The sequence below is a fragment of the Sorex araneus genome, chromosome 3 (assembly GCF_027595985.1).
Source record: "Sorex araneus isolate mSorAra2 chromosome 3, mSorAra2.pri, whole genome shotgun sequence".
NCBI classification, from domain to species: Eukaryota; Metazoa; Chordata; class Mammalia; order Eulipotyphla; family Soricidae; genus Sorex; species Sorex araneus.
In genome coordinates, this window is record NC_073304.1 from 186935124 (window position 1) to 186947815 (window position 12692).

At 41.4% G+C, this 12692-nt stretch overlaps 1 pseudogene; it reads right to left on the reverse strand.

Annotated features, from left to right (window-relative positions):
- Nucleotides 1–3377: 3377 nt before the first annotated feature.
- LOC129404058 (small nucleolar RNA SNORA53) lies at nucleotides 3378–3489 on the reverse strand (annotated as a pseudogene).
- Between the last annotated feature and the right edge of the window lie 9203 nt (nucleotides 3490–12692).

Here is a 12692-nt window from a genome sequence, read left to right on the forward strand (position 1 = left end):
CACAGTGGCTATGGCATTTGCCTTGCATGCCTTGCATGCAGTCAACCTGGGTTCGATTCCTTCATCCCTCTCGGAGAGCCCGACAAACTACCGAGAGTATCTCGCCCGCACGGCAGAGCCTGGCAAGCTATCTGTGGCGTATTCAATATGCCCAAAACAGTAACAAGTCTCACAATGGAGACGTTACTGGTGCCCACTCAGCAAATCGATGAGCAACGGGATGACTGATACAGTGTTAGTCCTTGAATCTAGACTCTTTGAGGTGAGGACTTAACTTTATTTGTCCTGTGAATTAGACCTTCTTTCCTTTAATGAACATTTTCAGTATAGTAGGAGAGAGAAGCCACCAAGAGCCATCAAGATAGTGATGGCGGGGCCAGAGCGATAGCACAGCAGGTAGGGCTTTTGTCTTCCACGCAGCCGACCCGAGTTCGATCCCCAGTATCCCATATGGTCCCCCAAGCACTGCTAGGAGTGATTCCTGAGTGCAAAGCCAGGAGTAACCCCTCAGCATCAATTCTGGTTCCTGATTGACGCTTTCTTCATATTTCTAATTGGATGTCAAGTGAGAATTTCTTTTCTGTCCTTTGAACATCCATAGAAATATGGAGGTATCTTAGATTCTGCTCTGTGATTTACTTGTGTACTTCTGTTTTTCCTACTCAGCTACCCTATTCTTTCCCTTCATTGAGAACAATAACCATATTTATCTGGTAGCTCCTAGATTACCTAATTTATGGAAAACACAAAAAGTTTTTGGCTGAAGATTAACTCCCTCTTATAAGTAAAGTGATATGACCAGTGGCAAGAACTCTGAGCCACTAATTAGTCCTGTGATTTTAGGTAAGTTACTTAACTTTTCTGTGCATTCTTTTTCCCAAAAGCAAGTAAGTGACAACAGCAAATGAGTGACAACAGCAAAGGAGTGACAATGCTTATACCTCATTAGGTGCTGAGATAGCAGAGAACGCTTAACCCCTCTCTTCCACCCCTCCCAAATGTTGTCATCAGTATTGAAACACTGTCAGATAATGAGATTTTTTCCTCTGTGACTTAGCCTCTTGCCTCATCTTCACGTCTGCTGTCATCAAATCATTGGTGAGTTGTGAAATCCTCCCATGGAGCTTTTGGCCTGGATATTGTTGTGGATTTCTTCGGGTTTGAAGTTTACAGATGATCTTCGAAAATTAAGATTCTGCTTTGTGTTTTCCAGTAGATATTTACTTAGTAATTTGCATTTATTTTATTTTATTTTTACAGAAGGCATTCTGATAGACAGATTCCTGGTTTCTAGAAAAACCAGGTTGGCCATGTTCAAGGCAAGCACAGATTATTTAGGGTTTGGGGTCACATTCGGTGGTGCTAAGGGCTTACTCCTGGGTCTTCACTCAGAAATCACTCCTGGTGGGGCTTGGGGGACCCTATGGGGTGCTGGGGATTGAACATGGGTCAGCCGCGTGCAAGGCAAATGACCTATCTGCTATACTATCTCTCTGGCCTCTCACAGATGCTTTTATATTGCTTGAGTTGTTTAGACATAGGTCAGTAATATAATAGAGTTAATGATGAGCAAGTTCCTGAGTTAAGTCAACATTTCATGTTGACTTAACTCAGTTTACAACTTAATGTGAACAAAAGACAAATTTAGATTCTAAATGTAGAACACGCAAAGGTTCAAGGTTACACATGAACAATGTGTAGAATTAGAATTATGGAAGCAACCCTTCTAATATTAATGAAAGATTCTGCGACCCCTTTAGAAAATAGAAAGAAACCAAACCCAGGTTTTAAAAGACAAGATACAGAATAAAGATTTAACTTACATTTTATAGCTACTAGTATGTAATATTTCCTGACTTTCCTTTCACTTTCTCATCGCCCAGTGGCCCGGTGCTTTGCATACTCACACGCACGTCAGTCTACATGAAAGGTGTTTGTGGTAGTGCTGGGAATCAAACGAGGGTTGGCCATGTTCAAGGCAAGCACCTTAACCCAGTACTATCTTTCTGGCCCTGCATGAAAGACATTTGATTTCTATATTTTAGTTCCACCTGGTGAGGTGGATTTTTATGTTTCTTTTGGAGGGTTTTTGGGCCACATCTATTGGTGCTCAGGGTTTACTCCTGGATTTGCTCAGGGGTCATTCTTGGGGTGCCAGGGATTGAACCTGGGTCAGCTGTGTGCAAGGCAAGCAAACGCTTTACATTGTATTATTTCTCTGGCCCTAAGGTAGATTTTCAGATGAAAGAGGTAGAGATGCTTAAGAGAGAAGAGATGATGTAAGGTAACCTGTGGAGTAAAGGGGGGCTGTGTCTGGTGGCAGGAAAATAAGCCTCTTACTCTGATTCATATTCTGTGTTGTCTCCTGCCAAGCTGAATATGTCTGGTCCTCTGCCCACCCAGATTTGCTGCCGTACACTACAAATAATCCCCCTTTCTCTTTCTCTCTGCACTCTCTTTCTTTCTCTCTTTTCGTCCCCTCTTCTCCCCTCCCTCCCTTCCTTTTTTCCTTCCTTCCGTCTTTCCTTTCTCCCAGGATCTCACACATACAAGTCAAGGGCTCTGCTTCAGCTGTACCCGCTGAAAACTTTTCCTATTTTAAGGCCCTGAGCTAGAGCTATCCTTGTTTTCACAGTACCCACATCTGGCACCAGAGGTCGGTCTGCAGGGAAAGGGAGCCTTCCCAAGACTGCTTCCTTGAAAGGAGGGGACAATCCAGACTCCCATCTTGGGTGTCTTCCTGGTAGGCGGTGGGCGTGGCAGCCGGCAGGCAGCTGCAGGGCAAGTCTGCTGCTCCCTGTAAGCAGGAGCTGGTGAGGATGAGGCAGCCCGGCCAGCAGTGGCCTCAAGCTGCGGCCTGTCTCCTTTTAAGGGCATTGGTTTTGTTTCGTTTTGACAAACAAATAATAAGATTTTCCATGGAGGACTGGACAATCAGAGGAACTTGAAGGCAGGGTGTATGGCATATTCCTGAGCTCTGATTTTCTGTACAGGTTTGTAAGGGGGCGGGGGAGGGGCAAGGGGCAAGATTTAGAAAACTTTACTGTGCGTCTATGAGCAAGTTTTAAAAATAGATATATATTTCTCTCAAATGAGCTTTGCAATACGCCATCATCATTGGCAGTGCTCTACAGTTGAATTCAGATGAGGAGCTGCAGAATCTAAGTGCAGACTCCAGGGAACACCTGAAAAACTGCATTTTGGTGGGGAATGTTGAGAGTAGGAGATAGAGATGTGATCTTTTTTTCCCCCCAAGTGGTAAGTTAACATTTTATTCTTTGAGGTTTAAATTATCACTAAATATTTTCCTTTATATCTTACATAACCACTCTGTAGAATCTAGCAGATTTACTTAGCTATAGCCATTTGCCCAGCAGAAATTCTGCACTTTAATGTCATGTCCTGATAGTTAAGAATGGCAGCATAATTGTATGTCATTTCTACCAGAACCTAAGACTAATATGCAGATATATTAATTTCACGATGATTTATACACTTTGACCAAGATTAGATCTTTTAAAAATCTACTTTATTTTATTGGGGGGGGGGCACTATCAGTGATGCTTACTCTTGGCTCTGCTCTCAGGGATCACTCCTTGGACCATATGGGATGCTGGGAGTCAATCAGGGTTGGCCATGTGCAAGGCAGGTGACTTACTCATTATACTATTTCTCCAGACCTCCCCTCTTTTTTTTTTTTTAATTTTTAAGCCTTCATGAACCATTATGATATTTGAGTTTGTTCCTGCGTTTATGAGAGATGAAGAAACTACCTTAACATCTTGCAAGCTCCTATATGTATAAAATATTAGGAACAGGTAAATTTGAGAGAGAAAATGGATGAGTAGATGAGCTGGGGCTGGTGAAGAAGAGTGACTGCTAGTGGGAACTAAATTTTTTTTTGAAAACAAGACCATTGGCTTCAGGGGTGAAATTTGTGAGATGTGAATTATATCTCCAAAAGGTTATAAAATAAAAGGTCCCTCCTCCAGTTCCACCGTCCCCCAAAAAACTCTAACTCTAAATACACTGAAAAAGGAAAATATCCCCTCTGAGGATGGGTCATACGCGAAATTAGATTTAGTGTGTGTTTTTTTAAGTGATGCAAAGTAGTTTTATTTAATTAAAAAATTTACTTAAGAGGGGGGGAGACAAAAAGAGAGGTGTTCAATAGAGACCCTGGACTCTTCAGAGTGAAAAAAAGCTGACATTAGATTTATTATGAAGTTGATGCCTGCTAAATGTGGTGAGTTTGGGGGCAGATTGTTACATTATTCTCTCTATCTTGGTATGTGTTTGAACTTATCCATAGTAATGGATTTAATGATTTTTAAAACTCAAATATGGCTAGAGAGATTATACCAGGGTTAAGGAGCTTGATTTGCATGGGGCAGATTCTGATTTGATTTCCAACACTGTACATAGTCCTTTGAACATCACTAGTAGTAGTAATCCCTGAACAAAGAGCCAAGAGTAGGCCTTAAGCACTGTTGGGGGTGACCATGAAAAGAATAACAGCAACCTGTCCCTCACCCTCGCAAAAAAAAAAAAAAAGACTAAACCAACCAAAACCAAAAAAGCGAATACATAGAAGAATACCTAAAAATGCTGTGAAAATTGAAAGGACGGAAAATGAATGATGGCAGAAGCTGAGACTCACAGGCCACCTAAAATATTGTATGCAATGCTAGGGAAACATGGAAAGAATATGAGGTCCTGTTGTGGGCATTTAATTATCCTTAAAAAATTTTATTTATAGGGCCAGAGACATAGTACAGTGTGCAAGGAACTTGTCTTGCATGTGGTTCAGTCCCTGGCACCCTATATGGTTCCTCAATTCTTGCAAGGAATGACCCCTGAGTGCGGAGCCAGGAGTACACCCTGAGCAACACTGGAAATAACCCCCAAATCCCCTCAAATTTATTTATTTATTGTAAAGGGTTGTACTTGGCACTGTTTGGGGGTCATGTGATGCTGGGGACTGAAATCAGTACCTCACGTATGCAAGAAATGAAATTGACTACTTGAGTTATTTCTTTTACCCCCTGTTATGGGTATTTAAAACTTAAAAAACCAATAGAAATCTAAAAAGTTCACAGATGATGACAATTTATGTATTTATTCATTGATTATTTTGGTTTTATTTGGGGGTTGCACCCAGCAATGCTCAGTGGTTTCTCCTGGCGCTGTGCTCAGAAATTACTCCTGGAGGTGCTCAGAGGACCATTTGGGATGCTGGGGACTGAACCTGGGTTGACCATGTGCAAGGCAAGCATCCTACCTGCCATACTATTGCTCTGGTCCCTATTCATTGATTTTTAAAATTCAAGTATTATTTTGCATTATTACTGATTTTTTGGTGTGCCACACTTGGTGGTGCTCAGTGGTTATTTCTGGCTATGTATTCAGGAGTTCCTGGTGGTGCTGGTAATTCAAACTGGAGTCAGCAGCATGTAAGGCAAGTACCTTACGTCCTATACTATCTCTCAGACCCCTCAAGTAGTATTTTATAATATACAAGTATGGACAGGATAATGGAGAATAAAATTAAGGTAAAACACTAGGAATGGTGGAGAGATAGTATGAGGCTAAGGCATTTGCCATCTACATGGCTAACTTCAGCTTGATCCCTGGCCTTGCATATGATTCCCCAAGCACTTCCAGGTGCACAGAGTAAATGCTGAGCACGCCCCAAACACGCTCCCACAATCAGTTGGGGAGAGGCAGGGAGATAGTTCAAGGGGTAGAGTCGGAGGTCTTGAGTTCAGTTCCTGACACTACATGATCCCCTGAGCAGCACCAGGTTTGGCCTCAATATATATAAAGAAAAAAAGAAAATGAAAGAGTTAGGATAGATGTTCCAATTTGTTGTTGTTTGTTGTTATTTTAGGGTAGCTGAGACACTAGTTTGGGAAAGAGTGAACTTAACCACAGATTTTAAATTTTTTTTTTTTTTTTTGCTTTTTGGGTCACACCTGGCAATGCACAGGGGTTACTCCTGGCTCTGCACTCAGGAATCACCCCTGGCAGTGCCCAGAGGACCATATGGGATGCTGGGAATCGAACCCGGATGGGCTGCGTGCAAGGCAAACGCCCTACCCACTGTACTATTGCTCCAGCCCCTTTAACCACAGATTTTTAAAATTTTACTTATAAAATTAATATATGATAGAATTCCTTTATAAAAGAAATAATTAAAATTATGGGTAAGGAGAGCCCGGCAAGCTACTGAGAGTATCTCGCCCACACGGCAGAGCCTGGCAAGCTATCCGTAGCATATTCGATATGCCAAAAACAGTAACAACAAGTCTCACAATGGAGACATTACTGGTGCCCGCTCAAGCAAATGGATGAGCAACAGGATGACAGTGACAGTGATAGGTAAGGAAACTTCAGTTGTATTATTTAGAAAATTTCATTATGTATCTTGAAAGATTTCAATGAATCTCTCCCTACATAGGCTATTTTTAGTGGGTATGACATATAATAATGAAAGTGGTTGTAATACATAGTTTATTATGATATTTAATGAAAATAAAGAAAAAAATGAAATCAAATGCTAAAAAAGTTTGATGATATGACAGAGTACATGTGTTACACGTATGAGGCTCTAGGTTTAATTCTAGAAGCAAATTAAGAAAGAAAAAAAGTTTAGAACACTCACATCATTTAGAGGATCCCCTTTATCAGTACAACTCATCCACACAGTGCCTACAAAGTAGCCAAGTGGTTTTTTCTTCTTTCCTTTTTTTGTGGAAATTCTTGCCATTAGGACTTGACTCAGATGCTACTTCTGCAAGCACAGAAGTTTGTATGAGAAAAGAGATACTTGAGAGGCAAAGTCCAGTAGTGTGAGAATAAGTAATGTGAGAATACAAAAATAATGTAAAAATAAATATTACAAGATAATGGGATGAAAGGATGGAAGGGACCAATCAATCAGTAATACTAATAAGAAATACAAGTTGACAATATGTATATGGAAAGCTCTCCCTGACTTTATATCCAAAAAAAAAAAAAAAGCAAATGGGAACATCAGTGAGAAACCATTTTCTAACTTATCAAAAGAAAAAAATTACAAATATTTTTGTTAGTTATAATTCTGTGATGATCTCAATCCCTATTGTCATAAAATGGTATTTGAAAGAGGGATTCAGTTATCAGAAAAGGAAAGAAACACTGCATGAATACAACAAAGGTTCATTATAAACATTTTCAGGTTTTGATTACATTTTTAGTTCTTTTTCACAAGTTTTTAGAAATAGAATCATTGTATATAAGGATAGGGTATGTTTAAGTTTTTTCAGACAGACATTTTTTTCCTCCCTTTTAAAAAATATGATTTTTGGGTCACACCCAAAAACCCCAGAGGTACTCCGTGTTTACTCCTGAGTTTGTGCTCAAGGATCATTCTTGATGGGCTCAGGGGACCAGATTGGGTGCGAGAGATAAGAGTTCCAGTCGGCTGTATGTAAGCATCCTACCTGCTGTACTATCTCTCTGTGACTGACAATTTTCTTTCCCAAATAGTTATCTTGATTTATCCTCCATTATCTCCTCTCAAAGGAGAATGCCTGGGCTAGCATTCGAAAAAAGCTTCAAAATTAAAGATAAAACACTTATGAGTCATGTGAAAAAAGTACAGCAGAAATGCAGTCATCTTTAAGCAAGCTTTGGAGAGTTCATTGGAACCAGGGGGACTAGGAGACCAGTCTTGACTCTGGGTTCTGGGCTTGGCTGTGACACTTGCCTGAGCTGTTGAGGTTTTTGTGCCTAATTTCCTGTAACTACTAAACAGGGGTCTTAGAATCAATGGTTTTTAGGTCCGGGTGGCATTTTATAACTCTATAATAACAGTTTCTTTATAATTTTGAAAAGGCTTGGACAGTTACAGAGTGATATTTATTTGTTATTCAGAGCCAGGCAAATTGGTACCCTGGGGAAGGAATCATGGGCTGGGCAAATTGGTACCCAGCGGGAAGAACTGTGCAGAAAATGATGGGTGTTCACCCATAGATGACTAGCCTTGTACACTGGAACACGTTCTCTTTTAAGAATGTCCACAAATACTGGGAGAGTAGTTTGGATTTGTGGTTCTTCACTGGGAGGCAGAGACAAGATTCAGGGAATACTGGTTGTATCCACATGGCCAAATTGTAATCCACATTCCCACCCCCGACTTTCTCACTTGTAGTATCACTGACCTTCCAGTCACTCTGACTCAACCTCAAAGTCACTTTTGACTCCTTGCTCCTCAGCAAAGATATATAAAATAGATTATATATATTACATATATATAAAACATATTCTCAGGCTCCCACTTTTATAGTGCATTCTGGTTTCTTTCACCTTAAACTTTTATTTTTGGTGCAGTTTAATTTTATTATACTTTACTTTTATTATTTACATATACTTCTACTTTTATTATTTTGGCACTGGACTGCTCTATTTGATATGTGAGCTCCTCAGTGTTTGGCCTTTACTTAGTCTGTCATCCCTACCCCTGCCACCCCCCCAGGCAGGGAAGTCATTACTCTTCTTTGTATCTTCCCCAGTACTCAACTCAGTTCTACACATCACTGTAGACTCATCCTTTATAACAGTGTGTAATAGAGAGTATGCTTCTAGGTCCTCGGATAACAGTGAAAAAATTAAAAAAGGCACCAATTTTTCTTGGGAGGAAACGAACAACAAATCTGTAATTAAATGAATAAAACAGGGTTGGGGTATGTCTCAGCTATAGAGGATTTACCTTTCATATATGAAGCCCTGAGCATGATCCGTGGTAGGTTTCCCCACCAAAAAAAAAAAAAAAAAAATGCATGCCTTGAATGCACTGGGACTGAAAAGAGAAAGAACGAACAACAAAAACAAAGACAAGTAAATCAAAAAGTACATGTATGTGAGACTCAGCAGTGAATCCCGAAGATAGCAGCTCGTCGGAGATTTCTCCAGGACTCGGTGCTGAGCCGATTTCACCAAGACGCCTCAGATGGAGCGGGTTTCCTTTCTCCGCTTACTCCAAATGAACCCATGGTGGCCGCAAACGTCCAGAAGAAAAACCCAGGTACTCGGGACCAGGGACTGAAGACTCCAGGCCACATGGTGGCCGTGGGGATGGACCGTCCCTTTCTGTCTCCCTGCCCCGTTGGGGTCCTGACTGTCACGCCCACGAACTGCCTCCGGGCACCATTTAAGCGCATTAAAGCTTGATCCAGATACTCACAAATGAATCTCAAAATGGATTAACTCCCTACGAAGATGAAGATGTCTTAAAACCCCAATTGTTTGCAATTTTAGAATTCCAGGAGTGCGTGGCTGCTTTTGCAGCTGTGCCACCGCTCATGATATTCATAATAAGCAATACAAAATAAACTATCTAGCATCTGCCTGTGGCAGGCAAGCTAGAAAGGGGATGGGAAAATTCAAAATAATGGTGGTGGGAAGGTGTAATGGTGGTGGGATTGGTGTTGAAATATTAAATCTAATCAATGCGAACAACCTTATGAAAATAAAAATTTAAAAATTATTTAAAAATTTAAAAAGTACATGTATGTATGTATGTACACACATATAATTTTGGGCCACACCTGGGGATGCTTAGGAGTTACTCCTGCCTCTCAGGAATTATTCAGGGAATCATATGGGATTCTGGGGATTGAACCCAGGTCAGCTGCATGCAAGGCAAGTGTCCAATCTGCTGTACAATTTCTTCAGCCTTGAAATATATTGTATGCTACATAGTGATAACTGTTGAGGAAAAATAAAGCAGAAAAGGGAGAGATAAGGGGTATGAAAGCAGGAAAGTGGGTTATAGAAATATTAGCCAGATTGTTCAGACTTCTGAATAAAACATGAAGGATTTGAGAGCTACACAATCACTGGAAGAACATTCTAGGAAAAGGAAGCAGGATGTGTAGAGGTCTTGAGCTAGAATTGTGTTCAATACCCATTCAGGAAGCACTGTGGTCAAAACGAAGTACAATTATTGCTCCTTCCCCCTCCCCGTGCACCCCCCCCCCCATAGCTCAGAGATTCTATCCCCCCTTTCTTCCCTTTGTTATAAGTGGGGTCACATACCCAGTTGCAATGTTCACACATTTGGTGATGGTGTTTGCTACATGCCTGCTAGTGGGGTCACACACTCTTGGTTTTGGTACTCGGTCACATCCTGGTTGTAGTGTTCTTCATGAGTTGCTGTATTGCTACACATGTTCACACTGGGAATTGCACTTTATGATCTTGATGCTAGGGAGTTTGCCTTGCATGTGGCTGACCTGGGTTTGATTCCTCTGTCCCTCTCAGAGAGCCCGGCAAGCTACCAAGAGTATCTGACTTGCATGGCAGAGCCTGGCAAACTATCCGTGGCATATTTGATATGCCCAAAACAGTAACAGGTCTTGCAATGGAGATGTTACTGGTGCCCGCTCGAGCAAATCAATAAACAATGGGACAATAGTGCTACAGTGCAGTGCAGTGCTCTATCCTTAAGCTGTAGTACTTCTATACACTAAGCTGCAGTGCCAGAGATTGCACACTCTATGTAGTAGGTTGATCTTGTGCAAGACCAGTGCCCTGCACAATATGCTATTGTTCAGGCCTCTTGGGAGCTTTTAACTCTCAGATTTGCCCATTCTCAGAATTGCCTCCAGTAATTGTCAATTTAAATTCAGGTTTTTCCTGCCCTGAGAATGGATGGGAACTTGAGAAGCCGATGCAGGTTTCTGTTGTGACTCTCTGTGTTTTCCTGTCGTGTCAATTTGGGAGGCAATGATTTGCCTTATGATCTATGTTCTTTAATGGTGGAGGCCATCAGAGCCAAACTCTCTGGCATGGTAACTACCCTATATAGTGTTAGGGGTCAAACTAAGGGCTTCACACATGTAAGGCAAATGTTTTATCACTTGAGTCATATCTACAGTCTCCAGATTGCATTTTATTTATTTGGGGGGCTTCAGGCCTCACACAGTGGTACTCAGGGGCTATTCCCGACTTAGTACACAAGTGTCCCTGGTGTTGCTCAGAAAATCGTACGTCAAGTTGGGAGTTGAAATGGGGTTACTGCATTCAAGGCAAACACCTTAACCCTTGTACTTTAACTCTGGCCCCAGAGTGCAGGATTCTAGGTTAAGCCTGCTGGTGCTCAGGCCTTATTTTTGGCTCTGTGCTCAGGGATTACTCCTGGCAGGCTCAGGGGAAATATGGTGATGTGCTGGGGATCAATCCTAGTTAGTTGCACGCAAGGCAAGTGCCTTAACTCCTTTCTCCTGTATTATCTTTCCAGCTGCCAGATTGTAGGTTTTTTTTGTTGTTGTTGCTTTTTTTGGGTCACACCTGGCAATGCACAGGGATCATTCCTGGCTCATGCACTCAGGAATTACCCCTGGCGGTGCTCAGGGGACCATATGGGATGCTGGGATTTGAACCCGGGTCAGCCGCGTGCAAGGCAAACGCCCTACCCGCTGTGCTATCACTCCAGCCCCCAGATTGTAGTTTTAAATAATTCAGTCTCTGAACTTTTTTGCTCTATTGAAACAATCTTACCTGCCTAAACTCATAATTCTTCATTGATCTCTTTTTAATATTCCATGAATTAATTTTTGATTTTTTTCAAAGTAAATAACACATTTTTGTAGTATCAAAAAACAAAACAACAAAGATTATTAGTATTCAGTTTTCCTCTCTAACGACAACATACTTTCTAATGACGGTCTATGTATATTCAACCAAATAAATGGACTTTTCCTCCTTTTTTGGTTATGCAGTTGGGAGTGTTCAATAACTACTATTGTGAGGTTTGTTTCTATTTTTCTTAATTTTTTTTGTTTCTATTTTTAAGATTCTTCCATACTGGTTCATAAAGACATTTCCCATGGCTTTATTTATTTATTTATTTATTTATTTTTTGCTTTTTGGGTCACACCTGGCAATGCACAGGGGTTACCTCCTGGCTTTGCACTCAGGAGTTACTCCTGGCGGTGCTCAGGGGACCATATGGAATGCTGGGAATCGAACCCGGGTCAGCCGCATGCAAGGCAAATGCCCTATCCGCTGTGCTATTGCTCCAGCCCCCCCCCCATGGCTGTATTTAATAGATGTATTTATTTAATGAAGCTTGCACCCCAGACCACTGAGAATCATCTGGGACTGGAGTGATAGCACAGTGGGTAGGGCATTTGCCTTGCACATGGCCAACCTGGGTTCGATTCCTCTGTTCCTCTTGGAAAGCCCGGCAAGCTACCGAGAGTATCCTGCCCGCACAGCAGAGCCTGGCAAGCTCCCTGTGGCATATTCAATATACCAAAAACAGTAACAACAAGTCTCACAATGGAGACACTACTGGTGCCTGCTTGAGCAAATCGATGAACAACGGGATGACAGTGCTACAGTGCTGCATTTATTTTAATGACTACCTATGGATTGATGTAGATTACTATCAATCACTTGCTATTATGAATAATTTATACTAAATAATCTTGCACACTTGTAGTTTAACATGCAACAAAATCTTAGAAGTGAAATTACTTGAAGGTTGTACATATTTTTTATTTAGATAATTTTTTTTTTTTTCTTTTTGGGTTACACCCAGCGATGCTCAGGGGTTACTCCTGGCTTTTGCACTCAGGAATTACTCCTGGCGGTGCTGGGGGACCATATGGGATGCCGGGGATCGAACCCAGGTCGGCCGAGTG